The sequence below is a fragment of the Ammospiza caudacuta genome, chromosome 5 (genome assembly GCF_027887145.1).
Source record: "Ammospiza caudacuta isolate bAmmCau1 chromosome 5, bAmmCau1.pri, whole genome shotgun sequence".
Classification (NCBI taxonomy): Eukaryota; Metazoa; Chordata; class Aves; order Passeriformes; family Passerellidae; genus Ammospiza; species Ammospiza caudacuta.
The window spans coordinates 2,161,476-2,174,034 of NC_080597.1; positions in this window are offsets into that span (position 1 = coordinate 2,161,476).

Genomic DNA, 12,559 nt, shown 5'->3' on the forward strand with positions numbered 1-12,559 from the left:
AGGCTTTGTTCCTCGGGCTGCAGGAGGAGCAGAGCAAAGGCTGATTTCCTCAGGAAGGAGTTGCCATATGGCACTGGTGCCAGTAGCCGAGCAGGCTGCACCTGCCTCCGATACCCACCGAGCCCTGGCCACGCTCAGAGCAAACCAGGCGGATTTGATGGAGCAGCTCATGAGGTTTCACAGCCCATGCCTGTAAAAACCTCACCAGATTTCAGTTCATCTCAGCACCAACCTCCCTCCTCTCCCTGCCAGCCCCAGCAAGAAAATCCCCCCTTTTCTGCTTCCTGTGATGAATCCAGCACAGATACTCACAAATACCTGGAGTGACGTGGCTGGGATGGTGCTTGCTCTCTTCACCATTATTCAGCAGGAAGATCTGGGTTTTTCTGTAGTTTTGGCAATAACGACTTGGCACTGGGGAAGGCAGCTGCTCCAGTCCATCCCCTCACTGGTGCTGGCGCATGCCGTGCCAGGGTCACGGTGCAAAGTGAAGTGGCCTCATTAGCATCTCTTGACTGAAAAAGGATAAAACTTAAAATGAATCCATCTGTTTTCTGTGCTGCTTTGTTTGTACTTTCTAATGCTGGGTTTTGGCAGGCCCCGGCACTATTTATTCATCACTGTTGTCACTTATCCGTTCATCTAGCCACAGAATTTTGAATAGGAGTGCTCGCTTACTCAGGCAAATTTTTCTCTGCGTATTTGTTTGTCTTTTTGGATGCAAGTGCCAAATATTTATTTGAAAGTGAAATCCTGAACAGCAGTCATGTGAAAGCAAAGAGACTGGGAGGAAAAGGGAATAAAGGTATGTTTGATAGCACTCAAACTGCAGTTCTGTCAACAGATCCCACTTTTATTCTGTATAATGATCTTTCCTCACTGTACTAGGAAGCTCTGCCTGCCTTATGCTGAGAAAAAGCAAAGCATCCTTGCACCTGTTTGAAATTTTCATGTTTGGCAGTGGTTTTTTTTCTTAGAAATAAGATCCATAATCAACCATAACCAGTAAGATCAGTAAGAACCATTACCAATAGGATCATAATCATAGGATGGTCTGGGTTAAAGGGTTCATTGAGTTCCGGTCCCCTGCCATGGCCAGGGCTACCTTCCACCAGACCAGGTTGCCCAGAACCCCATCCAGCCTGCCCTTGGACACCTCCAAATATGTAAATATACAAACCTCTCCTATCAACTGAGAAAATGAATCCCTTTAAGACCAAAAACATGGATGGACAGCAGTACAAGGTTAATGGACACTCATGAATCTAATGGGATGAATTTCAATCAGTCCAAGTGCCGAGTACTGCACTTGGGCCACAATAACCCCCTGCACCGATATAAGCTAGGGACGGTGTGGCTGGACAGTGCTCAGGTGGAAAGGGACCTGGGGGTGCTGGCTGACAGTCGGCTGAACATGAGCCAGCAGTGTGCCCAGGTGGCCAAGAAGGCCAATGCCATCCTGGCCAGTATCAGGAATGGAGTGGCCAGCAGGAACAGAGAGGTCATTCTTCCCCTGTACTCGGCACTGGTGAGGCCTCACCTGGAGTATCGCGTCCAGTTCTGGGCCCCTCACTTTAGGAGGGACATTGAGATGCTTGAGCGTGTCCAGAGAGCAACGAGGCTGGTGAGGGGCTTGGAGCACAAGCCATATGAAGAACGACTGAGGGAGCTGGGGTTGTTCAGCCTGGAGAAAAGGAGACTCAGGGGTGACCTTATCACTCTCTTCAACTTCCTGAAGGGTGGCTGTGGTGAGCTGGGGGTCGGTCTCTTTCTCCGGGCAATAACAGACAGAACAAGAGGACGCAGTCTCAAGCTGCGCCAAGGGAGATACAGGCTAGAATTAAGGAGGAAGTATTTTACAGAAAGAGTGGTCAAATACTGGAATCATCTACCCAGGGAGGTAGTAGAGTCACCATCCCTCGATGTGTTTAAAAAAAGACTGGATGTGGCACTTGGTGCCATGATCTAGTTGAGGTGTTAGAACATGGGTTGGACTCGATGATCTTAAAGGTCTCTTCCAACCTAGAATTTCTGTGATTCTGTGAAAGAGTGGGGAGCACCTCTGAAAAAAAAAGATTCCCAGAGCTTACAGAGAAATGATTGTGCCCCTTCAGTGCCTCAGTAAGTTCTCAGTTAGGGGACACAGCTCCAGCCATGGAAATCACAATCAGTGAAAACATGGCTTAACTGTTTGGTTAGAAGACTCTAAACAGAAACTGGGATTGCTGAAGTGATGGTTTTTAATAACTATAGTCCAGATCTTCACCAGGGCTGTGGTCCATGGCTCTTGAATTTCCTCACATCATTAACCTCCCTTAAAACTGAATCTCTGCTCAGTGCAGTAAATTTAGTTGGGCAAGAATCACTCAGAGGGGAATATGATCAGCAATAATTTATATCATGCTCAGCAGAAGAAATATTGTATGTATGACAGTTTGTATCATTGTGGATTGGGAGGTTTGGGCTGGCCAGAAAGAACAGTTCTTATTCTTAAATAAGCTTTAATTTATGTAACCTTGACTCAAATCAGAGATTATTTCAATGCATTTGTAAAACTACTTAGCACTGATGAAGTTGCGCAGATACAGAAATGGAATTGTTTATTCTGCCTTGCTAAATAGTTGTGGCTGGACCTTCCAGCACCTAATCAAGACATAATGAATGCATTCATGTTTGCAAAATCACAAGAAGTGGAAGTTACTTACAGCACAAGTGAGGTACTGTGAATAGAAATCAACTCTAAAGTAACAGGATAAGGGTTAAAACAACGTAATTTAAAAAATAGCATAGTGATAATTTTTCACTTGCAGAAGGAATTATGGGAAAAAAGGGAAAAATGCTTTCTGTGCCTTGGGTGCTGACATTTCTTTCTGACACAGATGGAGGGAAATTTCACTTTTAAAATTACATCTGCAGATAACCTTGTAAAGGAGCACTGGCCCCTCCTTCTTGCTAATAGAAGCATCATTTTGACTGTACACAAATAAAACTGGAAGGTCACTGGTTCAGACAGACAGGCCAAGCAGGCCCTGCTTTCAAATATACCTATTTATTTTGAAAGAAAGGAGTAGTGCACTGCAGTTATACTACATTTCTGCATCCTAATATGCCCTCACCTCCACTCTCCCACATACCTTCTGCACTGTCAGATCATGTTTCAGATGAATGAAATCACAGATATTTCTGTGTAAGCCAATTTTCAAGTGGAACAGGATAAAATGTTTGAGGAGTTGTGTCAGGAAATCAGTCTTCAGATCATGCTGGGTTTCTACTTCTGCTTCAAGCCTCAGGGTGCCCTGCTAGCCCTCCATGTGCACTGCGAGAAGCCAAACTCAAAGCTCCAGGTTGTTCTCTGAAGCAGGGCTCCTTCCTAGGTCTAGCCAGGAGTGTTTTATCTGGACCTGTACTTTGAGAGGACACAGCCCAAGGGCTGCCACACCCTGCCTTATGGAATGTAAAATATCAGCCCACACGTGATTTACTGCAGATCCATTGCTCTGGACAAGGGTGCCTGGAAGGACTGCCCTCCAAGTGCCACCTGAGCCCCCACAAGTCATTTATCCATTAACCCTTTATGAAAAAAATCCATTTAAAAAACTCTCCATTGTGTTGACTCTTGCACCCTTTGCCGACATTGAAAAGATCTCATCCTTAAAGGCACTAAAACTTCACAGGTTGTGCAGTCATTCCAAGCACAAATTTTAGAATTTCAGTCTCTGTGACCTGCTCCAGCATCACTTTTCCCATCTGATTTGATCTCAAGCCTAAGCACCAGTGACATTTTCCCTTTCCACATGAGCTCAGGCAGTTGTAGCTGCTCTCCAGATTATTTTCTTGGCGGGTGTGTTGTGACCCCATTTGATGTGTGCTGCTGCAGCTTTATCTGCTGAGATAAATCTTCCTCAGTGAACTCATGTGGGGAGCCCCACTTTGAACTAATTGTGTGTGCAAAGCAGGCGTGATACAATGCACATAATCCAAAGGTACTTAACGTGCAGTAAGCTGCCCTACTTTTGGTAGAATTGTCCTACTTTTCAGTCAGCAATTTTGCTTTTCTCCTCTGTAAAAAACTAGCTAAATATCCTACTTTTTGCCATTACACTTTCATTTCCTTGGGGAAAAATAAGGAAGAGGAAGCATACAGAGAATGTGCAAAGCATTTTTCCAGGTTTCTCCTGTATCCCTCTTTTTTTTTTGTTCTATCAGCATTCATCTCAGCAGCAGAAAATACAGAATCAAAAGCAGGTCTTGCTTCCGTCATGCCTTGTATTTAAACAAACTGATCAAAGCACTTTATAGAAACTTAGTAAGCCAAATGAAATTCAGTAGAAGTATTAAAATTGTCTTGTCACTGCAGCAAGAAAAGTTAAAGGATTTTCTTGTGGTCCTGCTGGTCAGTCATAAAAACAAGAAGCACAGATCAAAATTATTATGCTGTTCCCTTTCTTTACTGCCTCTGTTTCACTGGGGGTTTTGGTGCTATAAGAGCTGATGACACAGTGCAATGCTTACTATGATCTCTATTGGGTTTGGTACTTAAATTTTAAGGAGAGATTTGTAACTAATACAGAAAAAAAAATTAATCAGGCCATACATAGGGCCAAATAGTTGAACCACCAGAAATGCTTTTCTCTTCCAAAGTATGCACATATCAAGAGCAAACTGCATAAATGACTCAAATTACTAGTAGTTGTGTTGAAAACAAGGTGTTGACAAAACCAGCCTGGCCACAGGACAAGGGCTGAACATTTCTCCAACTTCTCCCTACACTCCACCTCTGTTTCTTTAATTCTAGATTCCTAAAGTTCAGCTTTGGTTCCAAAAACAACCTTGTTTTTAAACACACCCTCCAAATAGATTTTAACGTCTCTCAGCCATGGTCTTTTCTTTCAAAAGGCCCCAAAAAATGGCCCTAAATGACCCTCCAGCTGGGCCAGACAGGCCTTTTGCCATTCCTTCCAGTTGAGCACATCCACTTTCCTCCTTCACGCCACCTCACCTCATGGTCCTCCCTTGGGTTCTTCTTCCCCTCCTGCACAGGAGAGCATTCAGCTCTTGCTGTTCTGATGCAGATCATGTCTGAACTGCACCTTCTGAGCAGGCAAAACCTTTCTGTTGAATCTGATAGGACATGTGTGCAAAATTAACACAAAATTTTTGCCCAGAGAGTGCTTTTCCTGAAATGATTTTAAAGGCAACCTGCTGAATTTAAATGATTTGAAGGAAAGAGCCGATCTTCTCTTTCCTGGTTGTGGTGTGAAAGAAAATTCCTTGTCTTTTCTCATCTCTATCTGAAGCAGTCAGAAATGGAGAGCCTGAGGCCAGGTTTTTCATTCATTTCTACAGACAGGACTTTGTTCTTCAACCTGAATCCCTCTACTCCAACCCAAGACACCTCAGCATGAGTTCAGCCTCATGTTTCGCAGACCCACCTCGGCCAGAAGTAATTGTGCCTACAAAAGGACAGTTCAGCTTGCCAAAAGCTTTTGATCCTACTAGATTTTTTTTTAATTTCCCCCCTGTTTTATCAGTAATCTGAGAAATGAGGTGAGTCATTCAGGCAGCCTTACAAAAACATGACCAGCACCTTACAGTTTTGGCACCAGGTTTGGGAGAATTTATCTAGGAATGGATAACTGAAAGGAGCCAGGATAAATGTAGGTGGAAGTAGCTTATTTTACAGACTCCCTTCCCCAGTACCACAGAGGATGTGACACAGGCTGCCAAACAAAAGTCCAGCTGCAGATGGCCCCAAAAGGTTCCTCATCTGAAGCCCAAAGTGAGCAGCAGCATGGATGGAAACCACAAAAGCAGCAATTCTATGGCAGATGCTGTTTTTCCTTAGACCTCCCAGCCTTGGCTCCTTGCTCAGCTGCTAAAATCCCATTCCTCCCCCAGGAGCATTTGAACATGGGATGCTGTAGCTGATCACTGACATCCCTTCATCTGATTCATTTTGGGTTTTTCCTAGCTCCACCTCAAGCTCTCACACAGTGTTTAACACATCTATGGGGATTGTTCCTAATTTTTTAGGATTGTTCCTAATTTTTTTCCTATGGTTTCATCCTTGCTGCTGGCTTCCTGTACTCCTGACAGTTTCAGTTGTTCTTTGTTTGCTAGCAGTGGCTCCTGCACAGGATATGTGCAGATAACCTACAGAGCTTACTCTGTGATATATCACAAATCAAAGCACCTCCTGAAGGTGTTAAAGATTAATTTTTTCTTCAGAAAATACTGTTATACATGTACACATCTCTTGCTATTCAAGCATTTTTAAAACCTTTAAAAAAAATAAATACTTCAGGAATCCATTTTCAAAAAGCAAAGGGGTGCACTGTGCTGAGCTCTCCAGACATACAAGGCTCTTGGAGAAGTTGTGCTTCCAGAGGGTGGGCTACTATTTTAAGTGAAATTTGGAAAAAAGTGGGGAAAGGGAGGAAATCTATCTGCATATTGGCTTTGTCCAACCACACATAGTAGCCTATGTTGACTATATAGCCATATGTCGACTAGTAGCCTAGTCAACACAGTATGTACCCAGATGTTGCAATTTTTAATTTATTTATCAGGAAACTAGCTCTTAAACCCTATCAGTATTTTCCAGAGGAGATGTCAGATTTCTGAAGCACCCAAAAACCATCTGACGAAAAAACCAAAGCACCTTATAAAGGCCCCAGTGAAATCCTGCAGCCTTCTGCCATTCCCCCAGCAGGGTTTTTATGCCTTTTGTGGCCATGAAGTGATGAAATCTCATTGCAAAGTTCATTTTCCCAGCAGGCCCAGAGCCAGCTGCCACAGCCCACAAAGTGGTCAGGCTTGGCAGGGGAGATGCTCTGCTCTGCACATCTCTGGGACAGCCCCAGCTCTGAGGGAGGCAGTTCCCAAATCCTCCCCTGGTGGAACCTTGGGAAAAGCTACAGAGGTGGTTCTGCTCAGGATTTCCTTGTTAGTGCAACAGGGATGGGTTTGCATCCTTTCTTCAAACTCCCTCTGAAGCCAAAATGGTGCAGGTGGAAAAGTTCTCTAACTTTTCATTCCCCTGTCAAATGGCAAAGTTAAGTGTTGGCCTGTACATCTAACATTTCTCAGCTAGATTTTCAGGGAGAAATCTGATTGTTTTAATACATTTCTATGCAGTAGGCAACACTCCTACTTCAGTGGGGATAAAAGGTCAGGAACTGCATTTAAGCATCTAAGAGCCCTTCAATGATCCCTGGGAACACACCATGTAAAAGTATCAGGGGGCCAGCCAAGGATTCCCTTCTGCCACACTTACTCCTAGTCTCAAAAATCAAAAGATTTGATCAAACAATCGAAAGACTGCAATCAAAGGATCCACAAATGTCATCAATCATGCAGTGTTTGATAGAGGCAGTGATTGCTAACACAATCTTTCCTCTACACTGAAATGATTGTGGTGTCTCCACAGATATCACATTCCCAGAAATAATCATTTTATGGGAGCTCTGAGTTATTTTTCCCTGGTCTTTCTGCATAAAATTCACTAAAAGCTGTCCTCTATTCTTGAAATTATTTTCTCTTGCTGACAAAAATGAAATAAAATATAATAAAACCAAATCAAGAGTACATCAATACAACACTCTGGGACTGTGTAAACTATTTCAAAGTGTGACTGAAGCAAAGAGAAAAAAAGAGATCATATTTGAGTTTGGCATATAAAGAGTACAGGTTTATAGCTTTGAAATGGGTTGCCTAAGTTAAGTGAGACTCAAGATAATAACAGAGTAAAAATGCACCCAAAATAGCCACTAATCCATCATTTAAAACATGCATTTAAGTAGACAAGGTAGATAATGTGATACTTTTTATTGGAACAAGAATATTTTATAAAGTTCAAGCTGAGAGGCCCAGAAGTTCTGCTTCTGGATGTATTACTATATAAAGATTAGATTAATATTCTTGTTTCAATAAAAGATATCATGTTATCTGTACTGTCTTAGATTGAAATTTCTTGTTCTTGGACCAATAAGGACACATATATTCATGTTTTCCATTATTTTGACTAAACCTCAGAGTGTTTAAAACACATCTTTAAAATGCCAGTGGTGAATTATGCCTAAAAGGCAATTTTATACAGAGACTGTTTCTGTGTCAGTGTATTCCCTAACTAGCAAAGCCCCCTACTAAAATCCAAGAAAAATTAAGGTCTGATTTTGATTTGTCAGAATTGTTGAGTAGAACACAACCTACTTTCCAAAACTTTAGCCCTCTTTTTGTGTTTAGAATTACACTCCATCTTCTAACAAATCCATCAAAAGGCAGAATGGGTGTGTGGAAGAAGTGCAACAAAAGTTTTGGCTGGTTAGGAGCGAGTCTTTTGCCAGAGTGTGATTTTGGGTTTGATGCACAAAGCTGGGGAATTTGGGGACAGCTGAGCTATAAATTGATCTGCCTGGTAGATTTTTATCTCCTGCTGCTGCCTTGCCAATGAGCAGGTCAGGACTCAGGCGCTTGGATGCTCCTTTGCAGCCTTACTGTGGATTTCACTTTCCTTCCCAGGCACAGGGGTTTGGGCTCAAAGATGGGTTTTCAATCCCACACACACCAATGACTGCCTGACTCACAGGGCCAGCTCACAAGCTTTGCCCCACAGGATAGAACATGTCCTTAATGGCTCAGTCCAGCTAATTAAAACTCTGCCAATGTTACCTGTGTAAGAAATGAGCCATAGGAGCTTGAGGGGCACACTGAATTCAGTAATGATCAGGCTGGAAAATCCATGAGCTACATAATCAGTAAAAAATACAGGATTGAACTTTATGGATTCTGCTTGAAGATAGCCTTGAGACAAGAAGGTTTAGAGCTGCAAGTTGTGGACATATTTTGGCTCAGCTTAGCCAATTTTGACTTAAAATACATAGTTCTAGCTTCTTGACAACTATATATATATATATATATAGTATATAGACAACTATAGGGTTACATTAAATATTTGATAAAACTATACTTTGAAGCTGCAATTAGTTCTTCAAGAAGACAAAAAACTTCAGCTCCTGCTCTGTTAAGGTGCCTGCTCTTAGAAAAAATTGCCTAAAATCTGTGCACGTGGCAACAAGGGGTTTTTCTTTCCAAGTCTGCTCTTATGAGAAATGTAGAGGATGGTGTTGAAAAGCTGGATGGTACAAACACATCAGGGCTCTTTCCTCACCACTCAAACCACAGAGCAATTTAGCTAAATGAAAAGGCCAGGCACATCATGATAATGGAGACCTAAAATGAACACGGCCAACCCACACTTGATTTTGATTCAGTTAAGCAAATCAAGAACTTTCTTTGTATCCTTTCAGCTGTGATATAACAGAGAGGAAAGCCCAACAGATGAGCAAGGAAGAAAAGCTCTTACATAAAGATCCAGAGGTGCTCAGAAAAACAGCGTTATGATGTGAGATTAAAGCAATTTCTTCTGTAATTTCTTTCAATTGACCTCATAAATCTGATTTTCAGTCAAAGTAACAGACATAGGGAAGCCAAGGGGAACATTTGTGTGCACACATATTTGTGCAATGGAATATAAATACATATAATATATATACACATATATTCATGCAATAGAATATAAATACATATAATAACATATATATATGTATACACATATTCATGCAATGTTTGCCCTTTGCTGGTAGCTGAGGCACTTTTACCACCCTGGATGGATTTTGATGAAGGATTGACAGAGTTCAAGTTCAGTAACTGCTATAACCATGCCAAAGAGGAGGAGGAGGAGGAGGATGGTGTTTCCCCAAGCTGTGAATAGCAGTAGTGTCATGACAAATAAGATGATTTTACAGAATCTTTGTGATCTCAAAATCAGAACAACAGCAGCAACTAAGCCAATAGGGAAGATGTGTGAATGGAAGCCTTTAACCGTAACCTTTACTCATTTCAAAATATCCTAACAATTATATTCTGTAAGGAGTGGGAAAGGTTCAGCAGCACCTTTTTAGCTCCAGGGGATGGATTAGAGCCTTAACCTTTGGGCTGGGAGAACACCAGGCCTCCTTCCTGGAGCTGAGAGTCCATCTTTCAGCAAAGCCAACTCAAATTCTCATTCTTTAAAAGCAAATGGGAGAGGTGAAGTGCCTCCAGCTAATTAACATTAGTGCACAAGGACTGCTGCAGCTGTGCCTAAAGAGGGTTGGGAATTAAATTTATTTCATTTTTCTCTGCTTTATTTTCTTTTTAAATTGTTCTTTTGACACATAGCATTGTGGGGTAAAGAAAGAACAAATTCCTGGGCCATTTAAGTCCTTAGTCAAGGGAGCTCTGCTGCTCTGTGTCCCAAGCCTGGCTAGACCTGTCACTCTCTTTTTTTAAATTGTAATTTCTTCAGCCATCTGCACAGTCACTGCTAATCAAGTGTTCCGTTTTTGGCAGCCAGTAGGAAAGCAGCAAGCATCCAGGAACTAGAGGACCAGCAGCAATGCCAGTGCCTTTCATTCAGATAACTGAGAGCATAAATCAGTTTTAAGCTGTCCACTGAAACACGATAAGGCCACCATCTTTTGTAGATGAGAGAACAAACAGACTCAGAATTTTTGCTTCCTCTTGGAGTCTAATGAAATGATCAAATATGATTAGTCATTAAGGAAGAATTCATACCAAAGCTCTCCTAACTTCAGTGAAGTTTCCACTTATGTGGAAAAGTCTTCAGTCCTTTGGACCATTGTTTTACTGGAATTAAAAGCATTTAAAAATGGCTATAAGAACACATGAAATTTATGGACAGGATATAACCTAACCCCTGGCTTGCTTTTATTTTCTTTTTCCAATTTTAAGTCCACTGTACTGCTTTTATCATCCTGCAGCTTCACCAAAAAAATCCCCAAGTTACTTCTACTCCATTCTTTGCTTCCAGCAGTTTCACTGACAACACATTCATGGGTTTAATGTCCTTATAGTAGCTCTTTCTCTAAAACCCCAGATTTTATCTCCTCCCTCTTTATTGCTTTCACATTCACCACTTGTATGGAAAAAAGACACCAACACACACAAAAAAGAAAAGGGAATTGCCTCTCCATCCCTTTCATTGATCTTTTGGGCTTCAGCTGGACTCCCTTCCTCAGCCCTGACCATTCCTGAGGTGAAGTGCACAATCAAAAAGGCACAGGAATGAGAACTACAGAACACTAAGGAAAAATATTAGGAAAAAATCCCTTTTAAACTTCCTTCAGATTTATAACCCTTTCTCAGGAACTAATTTCAAGCACGGTGCTGGTTTTACTGCGCAGCTCTGTGCTTCCCTGTAATGACCAAGCTGTACTGAGTCGGGACTTTTACTGCCAAGAGCATATTTGCAATCCAATATTTCAGTAGTTTGTCCTGACCTTGCACATCATGATCAGCAGGAGCGTGAGTTCATTTCACTTTTTTCATACAGCTCAAGTCACAGGCTCTTATCAGGTCCATAATGCTTTCTGACACACAGCCTTTTATTGCCAGCTGTGCAAGTGAACCAGCTCTCAAAGGTTGCTTCCCTGCTCCTCAAAGTCCTGATCACAGCAAAGCAGAGAAATGCAAATTAGAACCCTGAAGTGCCCTGTCATTCAAAAATAAACCCCTGCAAACTTCAAAAAATGCAGTCTTTGAGGAGAAGAATAGTCAGGGAATATGTGATGCCTACTGTTATTGCATTATGTAGGTAAGGTCTAATTAATTAATTAATTGCATCTCTGATATTGCAGAGTTAATACTCTTCAACAAAGCAATGCCATGAAATGGGACACTGGATGCTCAGTGATGCTAAAATGTAAATTAGTGGACTGCAGTCAAAGGAATGACTTCAGAGGAAAAGAGCGCACAATTTGCATGGAAAATTTGGGTACAAGCACAGGATGTCTCACCTGCCCTCTCCAGCCTGAAGGACAAGAAATATGTCAATAAAATTTTACTCTGCTGTGGTCCCATTCACTGCAGAAAGTGCCCTGAATTAAGGAATTTCTGAGAGCCCTAGATCCAATGCCTGAAGGCTCCCTTAGGGATTTCCACATGCCATCATCTGGGAGTGCCCAAGATGCTGACCCATCATCCTTCATCCAGCCTCGTGACTCCTTTATTTGCATTTCTGATGATAACATGAATCTTTAGCTGGACTTCAACCTTTTGACTTCTCTTGAGCAAGAGTACAGGAGCCAATTCTCCCACTAGCTACACCCAAACAATCCCTTTGATATCAGAAAGGCTTACTCTAGAGTTTATGGAGAGAGAATGCCAAACTTGACCTTTAATCTAATCAGCATTGTAGAATAGTTCAAACAAAACAAAAAAAGAAAAAAAGCACAACATAAACCAGATTCAATAGCAAGTTGCTAACAATTACCGCCAGAGCAGGAAAAGATGTCTTTATCTCCAAAGGCAAATGGAACCAGCTGACATCAGACAAAGAACAATCCACAAGTCCTCATTACCATAATGCTGAGAAGCGATCAGGGCACCCAGCTGGCACAGCCCTCAGGCAGAACTGGCACTGGGAACTGCAGCAGACCCACCTCACAATCAATAGCTGGGGCTGCCATGATCACCTTTTGCTAAGTGTGTTTGCCAA